The 16,969-nt window shown below is 55.5% G+C and overlaps 1 protein-coding gene across 2 annotated transcripts in view; it reads right to left on the minus strand.

Moving 5' to 3' along the window:
• The window catches only part of RUNX1 (RUNX family transcription factor 1), a 201,267-nt gene that overhangs the window by 38,402 nt on the left and 145,896 nt on the right, over window positions 1–16,969 (minus strand). The gene's annotated exons all lie outside the window — the stretch shown is intronic.

The following is a 16,969-nucleotide window of genomic DNA, read 5'->3' on the forward strand; positions in this document are numbered from 1 at the left end:
AATTAGGAAGGCGTATAGACAAAGCACCGTCATGACGAGAAGTTGACGAACATCATGCAAAATGGCAATACCCCCAAATCTATCTACATACGGGTGCATGTGTGTATACTCCACCATCTACCGCCCATTCATCATCGATCTACCTGTCACATTCTTCAGAAGGATGTGGGGATTTCAAAAATGTTTGTCAGTCTCATACTAATGACATGGATCTGCCATAAAAACCTGGATTTTTCTTTCCTTAGTTTGCTCCTGCTGCCTGACTATGGAAAAGAAATTTATGTGTGGTAGGGAGCAGCTGATGCTTCCTTGTACGACAGTCTATTCTCGAGGCTTTGGGACCATTCAAGTCGTTAGGACGTTAGAGCAACGATACCGAACGTGACCTGTCTTTAAAGCACCTGGCAAGTGGTAAAGTAAACTTCCCTAATCGCAGACCTAGCCATCTGCTGGCTAATTTAACGTCATATAAAACATATGACATGTATGTCCCATGTTATATAAAATACATGACATGTATGTCCATGCATTATATATTAGAATGCACATCATATAGACACGCTGACATATCATCCAATGTTATATAAACAAAGTGGCGTCACCCCTCCACCCCGTCTCTTCCCGTATCAGTAAGGCAGGCGACCTGCCGAGGTTGGAGTGCTGCAGAGCTGGAGAAGGGCCAGAAAATTCCGCCTCCCGTTTTCCCTGACGTGTGGGACGTGAGGTTCCGAGAACCTGCACGACTGCCCGATGTCACCCAGCCAGCGAGAAAGGGGGCGGGGCTGACACACTCCCAGCCCCGCAGCGGCTCCCCACTCATGCTGAGCGCACCTACAAACACCAATTGCCGCGCACGCACGCCAGGTACATAGAGGGAGGCGCGCCGTGTGGCCTAGCAGCTCATGGGGACGCGGTAGCGCTTTACTGGGGGGCCTTCACAACCCCACTTTTGCTCCAGCTCATGCTCAGCATACAAGAGCCAGGGCCCCTGTGACGGCAGCAGAGAGAGTAGCCGTGAGCGTCACCTGGAGCCCTGGCCTGCGAGGTGCGGGGCGGGGCGGGCCGAGGATTAGGTGTCTGCTCAGGTGCAGGTGCTGCTGTGGCCGCTGGTCCCAGGAATGAGCGCCCCAGGGGCGTGAGTGTGAGTGGGGGGGCCTCTCCTCCCCACAGGGCTCTCCGCGGGCGTCTCATTGGCCTGGGAAGGAAACTCACCCACCGATCGTACCAGGACTGTGCTCAGACTAAGTGTCCATGGGCACAGAGTGATGGCCTTGTTTGGGGAATACCTGTTGCTCTTTTTCTTAAATTTTTAATCCTTGGATGTATGTAGGGTCCGTGAAAACGCCCCAAGTGTGCCCTGAAGGTAGGTGGGTGGTGACTGTCTCTCTCCCACCGACCCTGAGATGTCAGGGAGGCCCTGTCACGGTCACCAGGCCAATCTGTCAGTGAGGCCAGCATTCCCGAGTGGGAGGTGACTCCCTCCCTGCCACCCGAAACCCTTACGGAAGGACTTGGGGCCACGGCAGGGAAGGCAGAGGTGGAGCCCCTGGGCCCTGTCAGTACGGGTGTCGGAGCAGACACTGAACTGCTCTCCCCTGGGAATGGGGCTGCCAGTCTGGACGTCAAGGACTCTCCGTTCTGAACCTGCTCTTCCACCCAGTTCTCCTGTGGACAAGAGCAAGCCTCTTCCCCCAGCCCCCTTATCTGGAGGCTGGGATTAAAGGGCTGAGCCGGGTTAAGGGTTAAGACGGCAATTCCGTGCGTGGCCATTAGCCCCTCAGCCGGTTCCCGTCCCGGACTCTAAGCGCAGGCTCTCCTGGGCAGCTTCGTACAACATTAAGACTCTCGATGTTCTTTTCCTTGTTTTGTTTTGTTTTTTTCGGGTAGCCACCTGGGCCTTTGGGAGCTGGTCCAAAACCCACTCTGCCTTCAGCTCCGGGACCCCGCCTGGCCTGCCCTACCTGCTGGTGAGCACCGGCCGGGGGTGGGCAGCCTCGCACAGCGCACCCCGAGGTGGCCGCTCCCTGTGTCGTCAGTGACCTGAGACATCAGTGTTCACGGACCCGCCCCTCCCTCCCCTCAAGCCTCCACTGAGCTGTCCAGCCCCGTCACGGACTGGGACCTCCCGTCTGTCTCCCCCTTCCCCACTGTCCCCACCCCCAGCCCCCCAGGGCTGCATCCTGGCTGGGCAGGCTGCGCACCTCGCCTTAAAACCTGCTGGGAAGCTGTCAGGGGCCGGGGCCGGAAGGAAAGTCACTCTGCCAAACCTTAACCTGGGGTCTCATTTCTCTGCTTCTCTTACTGGTTAGAAAATAATGATCCTCTTTGGTCCCCTGTGTGCTCCCGCCCATCAGTGGCAAGAGGACCATAAGCATGAGGTTAGTGGCCATCATCCTACCTGTACAACTGGTCGCACCCACCACCCCAAGGGAGCTCCTGTCCCCTTGATCTGCCCTCCTACTTCCTACTGGCAGAGAACTCACAGTGACCAGCGGGGAAACCCACTGGGATGCTGCTCCTTCCTAGGCCACGTGTTTCTACCGAGGGACCCTGGGGACATGATCAGGGGACACTGAGAGGGTTGGGAGGAGCTTTGGTTTGCTTGCAGGTGGCGGCAGGTAAGTGAGTGACCCCCAAGTCTGCCTGTACCAGGGGCTTCCCTGCCCTGGGTCCGCCCGAGCCACGGCCCAGCAGCGGCCTCATCACGTGCATAAAGCACACACATTAGAGGTCAGGCTGGCATTTGGCTGATCCTTTTCTAAGGCGACGCCCCTACCTGAAGCTAGCAGGCAGGCGGCCGGAATTCCCCACCCTGCCTCAGGGCCTTTGCACGGGCTGTTCCTCTGCCCAGAACAACCTCCCTCCGACCCCTGTGGCCTGGATCCCCCGATCTTTCCAGTCTTCGCTTCAATTTCATCTTCTCCCCGGGACTTCCAAGTTTAAGTTGCAAACTGTCCCCTACCCGGCCCCTGCTTTAGCTTTCGTTGTCTGCACCGCACAAATTAATGCTACCACGGTCTCTCTGTGCCCAATGGACTGTGGGGTTTTGTCTCTGTGTTTCATGGCTGGGCCCCTGGTGCCTGTAAGAGCACCTGGCACGTACAGAATGGCCCACTGACCACAGGATGCTCCGATCCCGTGTGGCCGTCCTCCGTCAGACCTCAGGACGGTGGAGTTCACGGGGGACAACAGAAGTTCGAATTAACGGTTTCAGCTAAAATGAAACTGTAGAAGGATCAGAAAAACCACTCGCAGAGGGAAAAAACACCTTAACTGAGCACACGGAGTTTCACAGAGAAGTGTCTGGAGTTAAGTGAGTCTTCAAAGCACACAGGCAGTGACCCACAGGGTCCTCCAGACGCAAGGCCGTGATGGCTGCTAGACACACACAGGCAGGAAAGGTGCAGAAAGCCACCAGGAACTGGGGAGGCTAAGCCCACGGGGGCCAGAGCAAGTCCAGCTAACACGGGCTGCAGGCGAAGGCCCACCCGCCCTGAACCACGTCCCCAAAACCCACGGCACGAAACCAGGAACAAAACTGAGCCCCCGCAGCTCAGGACTCCTAGCGACAGACTGGGGCATTTAGCCCACTCACGGGAGCTCTTTGAGACCGAAGGCGCCCTGAGGCTGAGTAGCTGAAATCATCGGCTGCCACCGGTCCCCTCCTTCCTGTTTCTGAGGTGCCTAAGGAGGCCATTGCAGCTTAGGGTAAGAACCCGCCTGGTTTCTCTTCCTCTTGACCAGGGGTGGCCCTCAGGGGACAAGGAGGCAGCCCCCACAGAAGGGTGCAGACAGCTCCCAAGTTCAAGAATCTTTCTCCTCCCCCAGCCTGTAATTCCAACTCCTTCCAGCTGTGGGGGAGGGACTGTCCCCAAAACCCCGTGGGAGAGTAATTACGAAGTCACCTGAGAGCCAGGTGATGGTAATGTGGGTTCATTTATCTGAGAGCTGATGTCCCGACGATGGACGGACAGACGGACAGAGGGCTCTGGATGGAAGGTGACTTCGGAAGGGTAGGTTTAGGTTGGGGGGGCAGCAGGAGTGGACAGAATGGACTCGGGGAGGCTGCCTGGGGCCTCTGCCCTGGCCTTCGGGTCAGGCCCTCAGCAGAGGCGGCTGGCCGGCCCCAGGGCACGTTCCAAAGAGAAGGACAGAATGGCCCCCAGGCCTGCCGGCTCCGCCTGCTCTACGTGGTCACACTGCCGGGCATTCCTCTGTCCACACAGGCCCCTGACCTCCCTGCGGGTGTCCACGCCCCCCCCGGCCCGTGCTGGCGCAAGGCTCATACCACGCATTCCTGGCAGGGGCGCCGCGCGTGTTCCGGCAGGACCCGGGTGAACCGAGAGTCCTTCCCAGGCTGGTTGGTGGCCAGTAACGCCGGCGAGGGGATGGGGGAACGGAGGGGCAAGCGTGTGGACAAACGCCCCTCTCCCGGGCCACGCTCACCCTGGGCTGCCCGCCCGGCAGCTGCGGGGCGGCCTCTGCTGTCGGGGCTCCGCGGAGGCCAGAAACTTCCCTCCCGTTCCCGAGCGCGCTGCCCGCCGGCCCGGGCCATCTTCGGCAGCAGGGCTGGAGCATCTGGTGCCCACGCCCCTCCGGCGTCACAGATGCCATCCGCATTCTGGGCTGGCCTCCTGGGAGCAGGGGACCCAGGGGCCGGCGCAGAGTGACCGCGGCCTCCTGAGCACACATGGCTCCAGAGCGCGGCCTGATCAGAGCCAACGAACAGTAACGAGCCTTTTTTAATGGGCTGTAGCCCTACCTCACACCATCCAGGGAAACTGCTTTCAGGTCACTTCGGGGATGGCAGCCTCGTCCCTCTATCCGCTGACCTCTATCCGCTGCGGTCAGCCCGCACCTGACAAGGAGCTCTGGGGGCCAGCGAGGCTCCTTCGCCAGCTACCTGAACTTGGCAAGTGGTGCCTTGCCCGGGGCTCCCCGGGGCCCCCGCATGGTGAGGAAAGTACAGGCCCTTTGCTTGCCAGGTGGCGTTAGCCCAAGGCACAAGTGGTCCTATCCACCCCGGTGACCCCATCTCAGCCAGTTAAGGCACGAAGGACGACAAGGCTGACCACGCCTCCCTCGCAAACCCGGGCACGCTGTCCTGCCCAGATCCTGTCCAGTCAGAAAGTGGCAGACCTTCCCCCGTCCCTACCCAGGGCCGCTGGCCTGGTGGCACCGGGTCCCAGCCCCTCTCCACCAGGAAGGCAGTAGCAATGCCGCCTTCTCAGAGAGTGTTCGGAGCTTTCTCCACTTAACTCCGTCAACAGTCCCTGTCCTGTGTGGTTCCTCGGGCGTGTAAGAGCCACGTCGCAGCTCAGGGAGCGGGCCGTGATCAGGGCTTACAGATTACGCTGAGTCTTCATGCAGCCCGAGGGGGCCCCCGCCCCACTCCCTTCCCTGTGTCTTCCCCACCCCCAGCTCTTTTTTTTTTTTTAACCACTTCTGCTTCCTTCATTTTCTCTGCAGCTGCGGCCGCAAGATATAGTAACGCTACTGTATAGGGTTTTGAAAGCGGGGCCCCTGAGAGCTCTCCCAACTCCACACAGGCCGGTTATTCTCTGGCTTGTTTTCTTTGGCTGCAGGTTAGTAACACGGAATGAGTCAAACAGTATTAACTTTCAATAGGGAAGTGGTTGGTCAACCAAAGCTGTTTGCGGCTAGATTGTGAAGATAGGTAGGCCAGGTAATGAAGAACAGCCCATAATACTGCGGGGAGGCCCAGGACGGGGACAGCCGTGCTCAGAAACACCCAGCACCCCGTCAGCAGGGCTCACGCCATCTCCCTCCCGTGGGCGGAGGAGTGACCACGGGGGTCTCAGACCGGCCGGCTCTCAGACGGAGCACTTTGTGGGTCTACGGGTGTCTCAAAAGAATAACGCCAAAGCCCTGGGAAATCTGGTGAGGGTGATTTCCCTGAGTCAGAGCCTGCCACTCTGGGGTGGACCCTTCATTCTTTCCCTCTCCAGCATGGGGAACGAGCAGATGTACCTCCCTGCCTACCTCTTCCTCTACCCGGCCCTCCCCCCACCCAGGCCTGGGTCTTGGTCTCCCCAGGTGGGCAGCAGCAAGGAGGCCCCCGGCCCTTCTTTTCTAGATGAGAAAATGCCATGTGTGAGATGCCATCACTCCCACGCATGTCAGGTCACACTTTGGGTAGCTGCTAAGGATCTTCAGATCATCGAATCCTCTCTCTCTCTCTCCCCCTTTCTCATTCTGCAGATGCGGACGCTGAGGTTCTGACCCAGGACATGGGCTGCTGAGCCTTGGAGAGCCAGCCTGGGCTGGAGCCCAGACTCGAAGGCCCAGGGTCCCTCTGCTGGGCTGGCCGCCCCCTAGCCCACGGCTCAGGATTCTTATTAGTTCAGTGCAGCAGTTCCAGAGAAAAGCTCAGCCCCCGAGACCCAAATTTCAGCATCTGCTAGCTCTTCCTCCCGGCCCTCAGCTACCTGTTTATTTTGAGACTGGCTGAATCACCCACGGAATGGAGCGCATTCCTCCCAAGCTGCTCCCACAGCGTGTCTGGGGCCTCGGAAGGCGGTCACCTCTGAGAAGCGGCTGTCCCGAATCCCCTGGGAAGCTGGCACCAGGCTCGGGAGCAGCGCGTCTCACCCCCGGGCATCTTACCCGGAAACCTCCAGCGAGCAGCCTGCCTACAACACCACATGCAGAAAAAAAGTTGGGAGGGGTGTGTGTAAGGACTAAGAAAGCAGCAGTGAGATCTTAGACGCTGCGCAAATTTTTCATCGAAAGGAAATGGAACCAGAGGGAAAAATCCTGTTTTGTTTCGGAAAAGAAGACTCGGCTCTCAGCGTTCAAGGCCGCTTTTTTCTGGTCCGTCATTTTCAAGGGGGCCCAGCAGCCAGGAGAGAAAATATTAATACACTGTAAAGACAAAACGTAAAACTCCTGAAAGTATGGGTTTGGGGTGGGGGTTATTTAATGCCTTTATGTTTTCTCCAGCTTTCTTCTCCTCAATCCCAAAAGCCATTATAAGATAAAATCTACCTTCAAGAAGCCAATGAGATTTTATTTAACATCCCTCGGGTGTTTATATAACACACACCATAATAATAATAATAATAATAATAATAATAATAATAATAATAATAATAATAATAAATAACAACAACAACAATAATAAATGTTTCTATTATCTAATTACATATCTGTTACATCCCTATTATCTAATTGATAGACTATTAACAGAGCACCTGGATAGACAGGGCTGGGCAAAAGGAGGTCACAGTTGGAGGAGACACACAGATTTTATTCTTGTGCTGTTCTTTATTCACTGTTGTGTTATTTGTATTACAACTGTGAACTTACTTTTTCCCACCCCTGGACATTATCTCCGTTCACCCCAACGAACCCTGTGCATAGACAGAGCTCATACGACCATCTTCATCTTACAGATGAGCCCATGGAAGCTTCTAGATGCTAAGAGTCCTGCCAGGTTCCAGAGCAGCAGGAGTACTAATGTGCAGTTAAGAAATAACTATGTTTTGATAAAATCATCATTTGAAAGAAAAGAGCATCTTCCTGAGAGAGAAGCCGTTGAAGTCATTTCAGGGATTCAGGGTTTGGAATGAATAATAGACAGGGTGAACGAAAAAGAAGAAAAAGCCCTTACTGTGTTGTATGCTGAGGACCCGATCTGCCAGGGCTGTTTAAAGAAGTAACTGGCAATGGCAAACATTGGGCCCGGCTTGGGCCGAGTCCCAGGCGTCCCCCTGGGAAGCGCAAGGCACGAGGCCAAAGGGCCGCCCCGCGCCCAGAGCGTGCGTTTCAGTGACAGCCGCTGACAGGGGCCGCTCTGTGCCCGGCTCCGCGCTGTGAGCACCTGGGCTCCCCCATCCGATGACATGAGACACTTCCAAGATAAGGATATCACCTTCCTGGTCTTTTCCCTGAGGACGAGGACGTTGAGCGTGGGGGAGGCCAACCCACCACGGGGTGATGTGAGGCTGCATCAGGCGGCCAGCTCTCCCCCTGGGGGCGGGCCAACGGCCCCCCTAGTCTGCCTCTCAGTCTGTCTCGTTTAATCCTCAGCCCCCCCCCCCCCCCCCGCAAGGGGGTGTCCGTAAGCCCACTCTGCCGATGGGGACACTGACCCACAGAGAGGAGGAGGAGGCAGGGGGTCAGGGGTGACGCCGGGCGGCCCAGCCCCCCGCTGCTGCCTCACACCCCCCAGCTCTCCACCTCACTTCTGGAACTTGGGCTGTGCCCTGCCAGCGAGGTCGGGACCGACAGCGAGGAGGTCACGGTGCACATTTCTCCGTGGCCCTCCAAAGCGAGCGAACCAGAAAGACCATAAAGCCACGGCAAAGTTGGGCGAAAACAAGGTGAGCTCAGGAGCAAATCCCGAAAGGGCCTTCTACGCGCCTAGCACAGAAGTCACGTGGTCCAGAGAGCGACTGCTCATCTCAAGGGGCCAGAGACTGAACCCCTCCAAGCCACGGCGAACCGAAGCCAGAGCCAACCAACCCCCATCTCAGGGGCTCGGCCTTTCGGGGCACGAAGGCACCTTGAGGGATGTCAGTGACAGTCTCAGTTTTAGTCAACACTTGATTCCATGGAAACTGAGTCTGCAGAACGGATGGCAGCGCCAAACTCACGCGTTAGGGAGTTGGCAGATTAATTCGATTGTGTTGCTTTAAAAAAAAAAACCAAAAACCAAAAGGGCAACTAGGAAAGAATTTTGCATTGGGTACGTCCATTTTTTTTTTTTTTTTTATCTTGTCTTTCATCTCCAGAGGGTTTAGCTACTGGCCAGGGCGAATTTTCCTAGTAACACTGCGTGACTTAGTTATACGTGGATCCTGATATAAATAGACCACACGTAAGTCACACTTTGAAAAAGTCATTTCACGTCCAACCAAATGTCAGTGTCTTGTGATGTGTCTGGTAACACAGCTGGAATGTCCAGTAATAGATTACGCTTAATTTACTCCTTCTTTAGGGCCAAGGTTTCATAGCAAAACAGCAAAAAGGCCGCGGAAAGAGAGAGAGAACCTCCTCCGTTTACCAGTTTGCTCAGAGGAACTCAGACACAGATCTTGTGCGCTGGGGGCGAGCGGGGGACAGCTCCCACGGGGCTTGCGGAAGCTGATCTTTGGGAGACGTGCGTGTGCGTGTGTGTGTGTGTGTGTGTGTGGTGGGGGCGGCAGCTGTGGAGTTCACGAGACTCACTGAATCCAGTTATTGCTAATGGATTTCTTAGCCATACGGCTTTACAGGGAAAAACCCAAGCCTTTGGGAAAAGTCAAGAAAAGCTTTTTCTTTTTTCTAACTGAAAAACAAAAAGTGGCTCGTGTTCAGAAAAAAATTCTGAGCCTGAGAGCCGAGAACCGGATGAGTTGTGGTGCCCCGAGGGGCGGCAAGTGCTCACACCAATGCCCCCGAGACCCGCCCACCAGCCGTGGGTCCGCCCGCCCGCCCGCCGTGGAGATGCCACCAAACCAGGGCCACCGGCTCCTGCAGCCCCTGGGGCTCCCCACGCCGCAGCTCCAGTTCTCCCTAAAATGCAACTAGATGGCACGCATGGACCGCGGCTGGGCCACTCCCAGCCATCGGGGGTGGGGTGGGGGTGGGGGGCCAGGCCACCAGGGGGACGGCCGCAGGCCACCGAGGCGCAGCACCGGCACGACAGGCGCGCCAGCACTGTATGGTGACCTCTGGGCCCTGAGGCCTCGGCGGAGGGCGGGGGGCGAAGAAGAGCCTACGGAACAGATAGGTACCCACGGAACACACAGAACCCCCACCCAGAGCTCGTGCAGAAAGGCGCGCCGGTTTCAGAAATTCAGAGGGTGGCTGAGTGCGTTTTCATGGCTGCAAAGCTTGGGGGTGGCTGGCGGTCCCCGCAGCCCCAGCAGGGGAGCTGCACTTGTCCGGACCCCAAGAGACTGGGGCGTATTTTGGGTCGGTTTTCTAGAACAGAGTGGAACAGCCCCTCCTACAACCGCAGCAAGCATATTTGGGAAAGAACCTACTTGGTAGGTATCAGATGCCAGTTTGCAATGTTACTCAGCCAGAATTCCCCCCCGAGTGTTTCACAAAGTTTGACATTGGGAGGCAAGGCCGTCTCACCCCCGAGGGGCTGAGGAAGGGTGTCCCTAAAAATGCCAGAAAAGAAGTTGTACTGGGTCTAAATACAAAAGGAAAACAGAAAAAAAAAAAAAAATCAAAATTTACAAATGTTTAATTAAACATCTAAAATGATGCAATAGTACGCAACTTCATGAGTTTTTAAACTTAGGATTCGCCATTTGTTTGTTTAATTTTCTTACAGCCAAAGGCTCCCAAGCCTTTGCCCCAAGTCCCCACCGCTCCTTGCGTCCCAGGCGTGGCTCCCGATGTTCTGTGCCGCCTTCCAGCCCCGTGAGAACAGCGCCCATCCTTGTTTACGGAGGCCCAGCCGGCCCCCCGCCCGCAGGTAGGGTCGCCCACGCAGCCAGCAAGAGCCCACATGGGCATCCCAGCCCCTGATTGTAATTACAAGTTGATGGCCACGAAGTCAGGACTGCGGGAAGTTAAATGAGTTACTCAGAGCCAGGTAATTTCAAAAACAAATGATAAAAGCCCTCTTAAAAATTTACGGTGGAAAAAAAATGATACCTGAAGTATGACGTGGGTGCATGTGGACACGTCTGTGTAAACAGGACTGGGAGGCCCCGGGAGCCCGGCCCTCAGGGGCCCTGTTTGTGGGGAAACCATGGCTCTGTTTTTCTGGCAACATTTGTTTGTTGCTCCTTCCAAGTGGGAACCAATTTAGAGATTATCTCATCCCTTTGCCTAGGCTGACCGAAGAGGAAAGAGGAGGCAGGCTCTAAATTGCCCATGTTCACACCCACTGGCCCCGAGGCACCAGCGTGAGACCCGAGCGCCGGCTCAGGATCCCGAGATGGAGAAACTCTAGCCCAGATGCAGCCGGGATTGCTTTTCCTGTCAGCACTTCGTACAGGACGTTCCAGCATGGACCGCAGTGTACGCACCCGGATCCTGCCCTCAATGGGGTGCCACTCAGAGGTGTGATCGCAGGCCCCGGTGGTCCCCAAGGGAGGAGAAATGCAGGGGAGTGATTTAAGGTTCATTCTGTTTCTTCTCTCCCCACCCCGGCCCCCTGCGCCTGTCCCTGCTGAGAAGGTGCCTAGGGCCTAGCTCCTCTCTTAGGGTCACTTGTCCCTGGAAGGAATTTTTTCTTCCTTTCGGCAGTAATACAAATGCCAAGTGACTGCTGTATAAGGTGGGGCCAGTTACCAAGGGGTCACAGGCCCACCCAAGTGTCACAGCCTCATGAGACGGGCCACTCCCGCTCCTGGGGCAGAAGCGTTCTCCCTGCAGAGTCGTCCTACGTTCCCATCCGCCCCAGGACCCGTCTGGATCTTCGCAGGCATTCACCCCACCGCAGACACAAGGGTCAGCGGAATCTTGATGCACATAAAATCCTTCCTGGTCTATCTGGATGCTACTAAAGTGATAAACAGAGAGAGATTCTCAACTTCACTGGACCCCCGTAGGCAGGAATATAAGCCATGCTTTAAGAACGGCTCCTGCCAAGTCCCAAAGCAGTTGGGGAGCTCGGCCCTAAGGGCACCACAGGGCTGGGGGGCGGGGGGGAGTCACTCCAGAAGGTCTGTCTAGGCACCAAAATGCCCTTCAACATGGGAAGAGGAATAGAAGTCAACATGTTTTCTCCTCGCTGACCCTCTGTCTCCTACTTTCTATCTGGGTGGGAGGGAAGGAAGAATTATGCCCTTTTTCTTTTGTGCTTTGGGATTTTGTCTAGAAAGGACTGAAGTCCAAATGCAGTATTTGGAGGATCGAAGGGAAAAGACGTTAGGCAGAGTGAGACTCATTAGCTGGGAGATGACGTGTCGAGCAAAGTGACAACCCTGAGGTCTCACCTGCCTGGCGTTCCACTGACCACCCAGGAGCATGAGCGACCCAAATTTTCACCCCGCGTCGGGCCGTAGACTGTACACCCGGGCCCTCCAGGAAGACTCACCAGAGCTGGGCCCGACTCAAACTAGTCACCTGGTGGTCAATCTTGTCACCTTATTCCCGCACGAACCTGGCGGTCAATCTTGCCACCTTATTCCCGCACGCACCTGGTGGTCATTCTTGCCATCTTATTCCCACATGCAGCACTGAAGGGAGAAGTGTCTGCTCTGCGCTGCCCCCCCAGGTGCCCACGGATGCCAGGCCCGCAGGCAGACAGACCCTGGCGACAGACGCGGGACCAGCTGTCACTCATCTGGTGACCCGCCGCTGCCCCCGGTCCCCAGCGCGCACTTCCCTGAGCTGTGCCCACAGGAAACTGCGGACCGGGACCAGAGTGACCGCTGCCAAGGCGGCAAGGCTCCGCCTGCTCCAAGAGAGCTGTGCCTGAACCACAACTGGAGCGATGGACTCTCCTAATAAAAAATTCCGGACACAGACGTTCCCATACAATGAAGCTCAAGGAAGAACCGGTGCAGTTCTTGAAATCGGACATTGGATCACAGCGTCTGGACGGCTCTGCTTCAGTTCTGCTCACTAACCACGTGACCTCGGCGAGGGGCCTACTTTCCCCCTGCTTCCGCGGCTCTCCCCTGTTCTGGCGACGACGGTGTCAGCCCCCATGTGCCAGCGGTTGGGTGTTTTTATGATTAAGAGAAAACAACACGTGGAAGAATAACTGTATGTGAGGTCAATCACCAGGACAGTCTGCAGACAATCCTCATCCCACACTTTTCTGGGGAAACTTGACTTTCAGTACCTTTAGGTCCATTTTCACCCCCCTAAGTTTATGGGGACACTTTACAGGTTCCTCCTTCCACTTGAAACAGACTGGCTATTTATTATATAAAGATCCTGTTTCTGCTCTGTATGTACATGATAGGTTTGCTATTTACATTCAAAACGTAGAAGAAAATGATATTCGTTGTTGATGCACTCTCAACAACGTCCTGGCCAGAGCGGCTGGGTGACGGAGAGCTGGGCCCTGCCGTCGGCCTGTGTTTAACTATAACTCCCTATTTAAAAAAAAAAAAAGTTGGCTGGTGCAGAGAACTAGTGCCTCAGGAAAGAGCACGTTCCAGAGTTTGTAGGGAACGGCGCCGCCTCGTTGCCTGTCCCTGTGACCGCCTGGGGCTCAAGCACAGCGCAGGACCCCTGCCCCCCGCAGCCAGATGTCGTCCCCGAAATGGCCACTATTTGGTTTCTTCACCTTCTCAGTTTTTAATTAGGTTACTCAATGTTCCAGAGGCATCACATCCCTGGCTAGACAGGAGACAACAGCTCATGACATCAGGGTGACTGTCCCAGTCCACAGCCCTGGAGCCCCCAGCCTGGCCACTGCTCACACGCCTCGCCGTCTGCTTAGCAAAACGCCTCCCTGCGCAGCACCGAGCTAATCTGCACGTCCCAGTGACTCCATGGAGTATCCGCAGAGAACAGTGTTTGGTGTCTCAATGTCATCCTGTTACAGACACGCAGACTGAGGGACAGACACACGGACTGAGCCGTGGTTTTCCATGAGGGCCTCCCCATGTACAAAACCACATAAAAACAACTCTCAAATATCCTTAAAAAAAAAAACCCTTCACTTCCTTCCTTCTTTCTGGCTTAAAGAAGACTATCTTTCAATACAGTATCAAGCCACCGCGTGGTCTTTGTCTAATTGCTACATGTAAGAGTGGACCCCAGCAGAGAATACCTCCTGCTGGAACTCCTTCTCCAGAATAAATTTAATTTTCCACAATTAACAGTTTCCTTGGTCTGAAACATCAGGTTTCCCATCAGCCCCGCCAACAGATGGCTGTGGCATGTTCTTCAGTTCTTAGTCCTTTTGTTAATTACCTAACATGAGAGAACCTTTCCTTCCGGTCCCCACCCCCCCAACATGCTTCAAGTTGAAGGCTTCGTGCCGGCAAAGACACAGCCATTTCCCCTTTCCAGACCACCTTCCAGCTGGGAGGACTGGAAATGTCAATGAAGCCATGACCTTATTTCAAGCACCAGGTGACCATGGCCTAGTCAGAGAGTTTAGTACAGGCCAGGTACAGACAGAGAGGTGACTGATGGACAGACAGACGGACGGATGGACGGGTAAGAGTGGAGGATTAGGTATCAGCAGCTCCACACTGTGTTTCGGGCTCATCCCCAACTATTTCTTTTCGATCTAGGCCAATCATTTTATTTCTCTGGGACTGCTTTCCTTGATCTATGATCTAAAGGCCCTCAGGTTCCTTCTAGCTCACATAGTCTTTGATTTCAGGAAATGAGAGACCTTTTCAAAACCATTTGACTTGGCGATGCCAGGGCCATTTTGCAAGAATTACCGAGAATTCATAGCACCCTAAGGAGGAAGGGACTTTGGAGGTCTTATTAATCCATAGATCTGAGCTTGTCTGGGCATCCCGGTTTACATGCAGTGACCTCTCTGAACATGACAGTAGAAGTGACTGTGAATTAATCCCAACAGCCCAGACACAGAAGCAAGCTGAGTGTCTGTCGCTGGGTGAGCAGATAAAGAAAATGTAGTGTGTGTGTGTGTGTGTGTGTGTGTGTCCCTCTCACACAATGAAATACTACTCGGCCATAAAAAGAAGGAAACCCTGCTCTCTGCAGCCACATGGCTGGCCCTCCAGGGCATTAGGCCCAGTAGAGGAGTCAGGCAGAGAGAGGCAAGTACGTGGAATCTGAAAACCTGAACTCACAGAAACAGAGAACGGTGGGTGGCGGCCGGGGCGGGGGTGGGGAGGAAAGGGGTGAAATGGGTCCAACGGGACCAACTTCTGCGGAAAGAGGAGAACGCCCTGGGGATGCGACGGACTGCGTGTATTACGCACGTGAAAGCTGCTGGAAGAGTAAATCTAAAAAGTGCTCGACACGCACACGCACGGTTGCGAGGAGGTGACGGCTGTGCTACCTGACCCTGTGGAGGTAACCGGCTCACTGTACGTTGTGGGTCAGGTCATCATGTTGTCAGCCTTAGACGGACATGCCAGTTCTACCTCAGCAAAGCTGGAAAAAAGGGTCAGCTTCCTCTTCTTAAAAAAGGGACAACGAGCAGAGCTTCGTCGAAAAGAAGTATTTGCCCCCTGGAATCAAGGCGGTCAAAGAAGAAGACCAAACCCTAAATTTAGCAGCCATGCCCCGCCCCCCGCCACGCCCCTGCTTCACAGGCTGAAGAGAAAAGCCAGCATCACGGGTCACCCGGAGTCCGCGCGCTTCTGACATTTTCCCAGAAGCCCCTTGTCAAATGTGAGACTATCTCTCTACCTGGGCCCATCACGCCTCTTTATACCCCACATACAATTGTTCATTCAATTTAATGGTCCTGAGCCCACATTCCATCTGGCAGGAAAGACTCCATAAAAATAGCTGCCTCTTCGGAGTGGACCCCTCCGTGTGCTCGGAGTGCCCTTCTCTACAATGACTGCTTTCTGAAGCTACGAAACGGCGGGAAGCGGCGGAGGCCGCCCGGACAGGCCGGCGGGTACAAGTGCGTACATTCCCCCTCGCCCCCCGGCAGTTCTTAAAAGCCCCAGCCCCCATCTGGGTTCTGAATCTCAGCTGCCTCATGGGTGCTTTGAACGTTACCGAAAACGCTAGCGACGGGGCAGCACCTGCCCTTTCTCTGTGTGGGAGGGCAGAAGTCGGGGCTCACGCAATACAAGGGGTCCCGTGGTGTGGGCCTCTTCCTCTGGGAACTAACTGTTCCTTCTGTTGGTAAAGACAGAGACCCCACAGCCCCCGATGGGCCTTTCCAGTGGTTTGGTTACCCTCCGAGTCACTTTCCTTATGCATCACAACGGCCCCCACGCCCCGCCCCGGGGCCCTGCTGTACTCTGAGCCTGCTTCTTCTTTGGTCCTCCATGGAGAGCCCACGGCACCTGCTGTGTTTAAAGCAGGGTCGCCATTCCTGCTGTGGAACCCTACGAAGTGCTCCCGGTCCTTCTGGGTTGTCACTGGGCGGTCCTCTGGGCATGGCCTGCTTTTCACAGATAAATTGGAATCGGGGGATGTTGCTGAGTCCCAGAGCTTCCGGAGTCTGGGCAGGGCCAGAAAAAGCTGACCTGACGGGGAAAAGTAAGGCCAGATGGGCCTAAGGGCCCTGCCCGCCCTGGGGCTCTGGGAAAGCTGAGGCCGCCCCCAGACGCTTCCAGCAGGTGGCCGAGCAGCTGCGAGGCTGTGGCCAGAACGGCAGGAAAGATCGCTTCAGGATGCCCTGATCCCAGGGTGACACGCAGAGAGAGAGCCACGCCCCAGGGCGACCTCAGAGACCCCACAGGTGCCCCCACCATGAGAAAGTGCTCAGGAGGCCCAGTCCCCAGCAAAGCCAGGAAGACGCAGGCAGGGAGCCTCAGCCCCGTGCATTCCCACGTACACAGAGGCCCTCCCCATTGTCCCCGTTTTACAGATGAGGACACTGAGGTCACAGGGGCTCCGTGACGTGCTGTAGGCTAAGTGCCTGACCCAGAGCCCCGCTGGCTTGCCCCCACATCCTTTATCACTACGTTCCTGGCCTCCATGAGTCTCAACTTCCGGGAATAGAGGGGAGTCCTGTTGTCAAACCTGTCCCCCCTGAGAAGAGGGGATGAGTTTTCCCACTGGGGACCCCGCTGCGGTTTGGGGGCACACAGGTGCTGGGCGGGGCCTCCCGGCAGCTCCCCAGATCTGGGAGTGTGACGCTGCCTCCGTCCCGGGGAAGGGTGTGGTTTGGAAGAGTGTTACTCTTGTGTTTACTCAAAGATAGTCATTAAGTCACCAGGAAAACATCTTCCTGCAGACTAAACAACCCCGCTCCTTTTTTAAAAGCTTCCTCAGAGAAGCTTTTTTTTTTTTGGTGACATCTTTCTATATTTACAGGTTTCCCACCCAGGCATTCTTCCACCCTCCCATCCCCTATTTTAAACAATCCTGCACTAAGATTTTGATCTGGGCCACGGGAAGAAAATGGTCATTCTCACGGTCTCCGTCT

This window comes from Furipterus horrens, unplaced genomic scaffold, assembly GCF_987537825.1.
Source record: "Furipterus horrens unplaced genomic scaffold, mFurHor1.1.pri manual_scaffold_1, whole genome shotgun sequence".
Lineage (NCBI taxonomy): Eukaryota > Metazoa > Chordata > Mammalia > Chiroptera > Furipteridae > Furipterus > Furipterus horrens.